The sequence below is a fragment of the Cryptomeria japonica genome, chromosome 11, assembly GCF_030272615.1.
Source record: "Cryptomeria japonica chromosome 11, Sugi_1.0, whole genome shotgun sequence".
NCBI classification, from domain to species: domain Eukaryota; kingdom Viridiplantae; phylum Streptophyta; class Pinopsida; order Cupressales; family Cupressaceae; genus Cryptomeria; species Cryptomeria japonica.
In genome coordinates this window covers 26,253,233-26,259,524 of record NC_081415.1, presented here as the reverse complement: position 1 = coordinate 26,259,524, position 6,292 = coordinate 26,253,233, and positions in this window count along the sequence as shown.

The following is a 6,292-nucleotide window of genomic DNA, read 5'->3' as shown; positions in this document are numbered from 1 at the left end:
TCTTGATAACAAAACAATTTTCTTTGTTATATTTGTCCACTACACTTTGTGGTAGCCTTTCTCTAGTTTTCATTTTAGCTTGGAAAGTTTTGAAGTATTCAATTATGTTGATGTCCCTTGCGATTCCCATACCGGTAAAAGATTCCTGTAATTCTTTTCCTACAGGTATGTCATATCCAAAGTCTTTAGGTCATGTACCAGGGATTTCCTTAGTGAAATACAACATTAAGCATACCAAAAGATTTCCAAAGTGGAATGTCCCTTTCTTATCTCCTTTAATCTTTTTTAAATTATCAGTGAGTTCATCTTTCAGCCACTCACAGACATCTATCATTGCATTGTTGTTGACCATCTCATAAGCATTGTTAATACAAAGACTAGAAACTTAATTTAGCCTGTTTGCATGTGTAATCTTATAACCTAGCACCATACTCACAAATCTTACATTAATGTCATTGATATCATTCACTCTCAGTGATCTATTGTCAGATGGTGCTCCGGTTAGGGTCATCACTTTGTTGTTAGGAATCTTCTTTGTTTTGTTAGGTTTGCTGTCGGTTGAGGGTAAACGAGTTACTACCCTAATTGCTTGGCAGATTATTTTGCAGACATAATCCAACCATAAAAATTCTCCATGTGCTCTACTCAAGATAGTTCTTACTACTTGCTCTGGAAATTGGGGAATGTTCTGTATCTCCACAAAACATAGAGTTTCTATAATCTTGTGTTTGGGTTTGACAACACCATTTTCATCAACTCCCCAGAACCTAGTTCTTCTATATTGCAATGTATGTAAATCCTAGGGTCTTTTGAAAAAGCTACACCTTTAGGAATTTTTTAAAATGCCCCTACAGAGTCATCTTGCTTAGCTACTTTGGGAATTTTCTTAAATACAGGCCTAGGGTGTTTCACATTGTCCACAATAGTAGGGTTTATAATAAACTCAGGAGCAAAAGAAGAAGCCATTGTAAAATACCTTTAGCTGCCTGAAAATATTCTGATTGCTCGAAGAAATCACTTCGCACCTTCGCCTTGAATGCCTTCGCTCTGATTTTGCGCTCTCTGCTAATTTGAATGCTTGGTGAGTTGAAAAATAGAGAAATTAGCTTATTTATAATGACATTTCTCTTACCAACCGCATTAAATGCTCGTCGGTTTACTGAAAACTTAACACATCTATCGGTAAAGAAGAAATCTATCTTCTCACCATCGACCGAGGGTAATCTGCATGAATTTCAACTTGCTGCAATACCCCCAAAGGGTTACTTCTCAGTTGGATGAAGAATCTCCTACTGGTGGAGGATTACTCTGTTCTACTGGTATAGAGATAGTTTCATCAACATTCTAATCTCTCTTCCTAATCCATTGTTTTGAAAATTCTTGCTTTACCTCATCTACCTTTTCTTTTCCTTTCAAACTGGATCCTTTATTGTTCGCTGATGAAGTCTTGCTTCTACAAAATTTTGCAATATGTCCAATTTTGTTACAAGCATAACAATTCACATTATTCCTCTGAATAGCCTTTCCATATCCTACATCGGTTTGTGTTCTGCATTGATTAGATAAGTGTCCATATCTTCCACAAACATAGCATTTCACATTCACTCTACAATTTTATGAATTATGACCAACTTTGTTGCATTTGGAACATTGACTGGTGGGTGCATTAATATTTTGATTGTCTTAATGGTTTGTTTTGATCTAGATTGTTTGTAGTATCAGAACTTTCTCCAACTTCAAATCCAAGTCCATTTGTATCTCCATTATGTTAGGCCCAATATGGAAAGCTAATGTATTGAGAGGGGAGGGGTGAATTAGTACTCCAAAACTTTTCTTCAATAATAACTTTACTGTTATGCATAAACCGAATAGTGCAGTAACATAATATAAAGCTAAAACAAATAGATAACAATCATACATGATTCACTCCATAACACATGTATTTTGGTTACGCAGAAACTCTTGGTTAGAGAGAAAAACTACAGTGGGGATGGCACGCACAACCTCACTACTACAATAATAAAGGTTGCTCAGTTAGAGCTACATGTTTAGCTATTTTTGATAGCTTGCCCTGTTAGGAGTATCAAGATCTATTAGATCTACCTTGCTAAAGGATTTTACAACACTTAAACTAAATGTTGCGCCTGGTTAGAGGCTTTACAATTTATAGACTTGATTAGAGTCTTTTACCCTGTTAAAGGTTTCTCTTACAACTTCAAAATATTACAATAAAATCATTACAAATATCTGTAACTTTACGTCTAGAATGTTATAGAAGATTCTATGTGCTCAGAATAAGATTACCTTGCTTATAGCATACCTCGGTAACCCATATAGTAACTCGGTAAACCCTTCTATTTACTCTGTTCTTTGACTGTTCTATGAAATCCTTCTCGGTGACCTTTGTGTCTCTGTAACAGTTATAACACTTAGTGCTTTCACATGCCTTGCTTTGTATATTTCTATATCTTCCTTTCTATCATGCTACATGTATATTTCTAATCTTAATCCATGTTGTATAAATAGATCTCTTATGTCGGTGATCCATTCATTGCTTCGATCTTACAAACATGATTTCTTGAATGAATAACCATGCAAAATATTTCATTGGTTAGATGACCTCAAAATCATACACAATCTTTAAGTGCAATTTCCAATGTGATAACGGTTGTATGTACCTCGATCTTGTAACACGTTTTCATATGTATGTCTAGGTTCAATTAATCTGGTAACACATTTCACTCGGTGTATAACAACTCGATGTGTCATCTTTGCTGCTCAGTAGACATGGAATGATACTCAGTAGATAGCTCAGTGTATACTGCGCTTTGAGACTACTTTCTTCTATAACCGACTGGACTGTTCATATTGACTGAATATCTCGATAGAGATAACTGACTAGACTATATAGAATAACTTTGAACATAAAACTAATGGCAATTTGATAAGTAGTAACAATCTCCCCTTTTGACATTAGTTGAGATGTTTGACAAAAACTACTTTCAAAGTTATAACTCAATAATCTATATACTTGCAAAATTTGACTATACTGACAGTATATACAATAGTCAATGAAATAATATATCCAGATATACTCCCCTTATCAATATATTGTACAAAACTCTGATTTTGCATGCTCGATGATCAATGTTCTATGTGTTGTACTTTTTACTGTTATGTTCACTGCTCAGTTCACTGTACTTGGATACTCTGCTCACTCTGCTTAGTATACTCCCCCTGTATAGTACACTCCTTTTGTTTGATACTTTGAATACTATATCACTCCCTTAATACTATATCACTCCCCCTTTTTGACAAACATCAAGACTTAGTTACCATTTGGTGGAGGCAACTGGTCAAAAATGGATTTGTACTTGGTCTGTGCTTCAGTGAGAGTGATAGAGAGGGCATCCTTTACACTGTCCATTAAAGAGTTTTGTGCTTTAATATCAGCCAATAATGAGATTAAGCCATCTAGAGTGCTTCCTTCTTATGTAGTAGATAAGGAGGTGGCTCGGTTGATCTGTTCTTGGACGGATGAAATATGGGGAAGGAATAACGTCTGAAGTGTCATTATGTCCATCCTGATCTTGTGTTCTTCATTTCTTAGGTCCAATTGTTGAGCCATGAGCTGTGGTAGCTTTGTATAAAAATTATGAACTGAATTTGGCTTTGTGGTCAACTCATGTGAGAGATCGGTGATCTCTTTCTCAATTGCTGCTATTTTATTTTTTATGTCTTTAATGAATAAAGAAAATGTACAGAGTTTTTGAAAAAAATAAAGAATGTGCTTGAGTTGAGGAGTCAACTCAGCAATAAATTTGACAAGTTTAACTTTGCCAATAGCTATATCTTTCTGTACCTCTTCTATCATTTTTGCAGTGAGCTCCTTGTCTTTTAGCTTACTCAATTATTTCGATGCATCTACTCCAGATGTCTCTATCTTTGTTAGGAGTTCATCCAGTTGAATGTGGATGGCTGCATCTGTTGATACTGTAGCTTCAGGTAGCATGTCTATTAAGAGTGCTTTCACCTTCTAAAGTACTTTATTCTTCTTTTGAATCGCCATTTGCTTCTCTTGTTCAACCTTTTCTTTGCATAGTTCACCAAAATCAATGAGTGCTTGCCCCTTTAATTTTGATATGTCTACATTGGGCAACACTATCAGTTTTGACAAATCAACTTTAAAACTATGCTTTTTCATATCCTTTTCTTTACCTTTCACCGATGGAACTAAGACAATGGCTTGTGAGGCTTGAGACCCTCAGTAGGTTGCTCGGTAGAGACAACACTTTGGTAAGTTTCTTTAGTCTCTGTAGTGTCCTTTGGTGTCTTAGTACTTGGTGTCTTAGTTACAACATTTTTAGTGCTAGAAGGTGCTTGAGACATCTGTTCTTGAGTAGTACCTTCTCTTGCTGTAGACTTGTGACCTTCGGTGCCTTGATCTGTATCCTAAGGGGTTTTGGTTGAGACAGGTTGATTAACCAGTGGATAAGGCTGAACTTGTTCCAAGACTGATTCACTGGATACAAGTTTTGCATATGCATTGCCTTCTATCATTTCCTATTCTGGTGCCTCTGTATCCATGATATTTTCATCTATTTGAATGGTGTCAGTAGGGTCTTGCTCGGTAACATCAGGATCTTGCTCGGTGACATCAACAATTTCAATTGTAGCTTGCTCACTGGCATCCTTGATTTTAAATATTTCATGCCACTTTTCTTTTGTCTCATTTTCCACTTCAATATACAACCCATTCATTAGTTTTAAGGCTCTTTGTTTGACAAGAAACTTTGAGTTGTAGGTTGTCAGATGTTCTTTTATTTCAGCTACTGACAAGTCAGGAAAGACATGTACCAGACTTCTTTCTTTGATTTGTTTCTCTGAGTCCATTGCATACTTCCACCTATTATCAATATGCAAATAAAGTTCATTCAGAAGTGACTTAGATAGTTCCAATGGAGCTAACCAAAATTTTAGAAGTGTGCAGATGATAGCTTCTTCAATTTGTCTCTTTTCATCATTGTTTCCGGTTTCATACTTAACATATCTAAATCCTCCAAATCCACCATATTCTTTCAGATTAGCACAGAAGTTTTCAACACTATGTACATTTACCTTCTTGCTCTTGACAATCTGAAATTTGCTTGCATCCTCAGATTTGGTATCACTAGACTCTTTTGCCAAAATGAGTCTCCAAGTAGATTTCTTGTATGTTTTTGTTACCTTGGGAACAGTAACACTTTTTGTTTTCTTACTCAGTGAAGCTGCAGATGCTCTAGTGTTAGGTCGCTTTACTGGAGGAGTCGGTGAGGCCTTTGATGAATCTAGTTTCTTTCTTTTCAACACTTTACCCTTAGGCAATTCAGTGCTCAGTGTTATAGCTGCCTCTTGGGCTTCAGATTCCTCTTCGATAATGGCTAAAGTGCCTTTGACAGGTGTGGAGGAAGAGTCTTCTCTAAATTTCTCTTACAATGCCTTTATCATCTTTGTAGCCTTTCTTGTAGCTTTGGGTACTACAATGCTCATCTTTACCTTTTCCTTCACTTCCTCATAGGTTCCATACCTCAGCTCAGTAGCATGCCTCAGTAATGTGAGAAATGCATCAATTTGCTGCTGTGTGATGTCAAAATCAATCTCGTAACCTATAGGTGACAAAGATTTAGTTCTCGGTTCCACAACATTCACATAATAGTAATCAGTGTCTACTTCAAAACATATGTCATTTTTGTATTTCTCCACTAGCTGGGGTGGAATTTGATACGTGTTATGCATTTTCTCTTGAAACTTACTAAAGTAATCATCCATAATATCATTGAAATTATCTCCTAGCTTCTTAATGAAGTCATTGATCTGATGGGTAATTAGTCGATGTAGTTCCCAAACAACTTTACCAACTGATGGAAAGAATTTTTCAAAATAGAAAAACATGCATACAAGTAGTGATCCAAATTTTAGTGTATTAGTGGAGTTGTTCTTCTTCGACTTCCTGATGGTGTTCAGATTCTCAAACAGGTTTTTTAGCAACACCTCACATAGATCAATTTTCATTCCCTTTTTCACAATTTTGTAAGCTAGGTCTACAGCTACACAGTGTACACTGTTTTCCCTTGTTGATTGGAAGAAATAGTAACCTATTACTCTAATGGCAAATTTTAGTTCTTCATCTGTGACATTGTTCAATTTTAGTCCTCTGCAATCTAATTCCACTCCAGTTAAACTGATCAATTCCTTCTGTGATATCATCTTTTGAGCTCGGGCATGATCATAAATAGGGTAACCAGTAATCAGA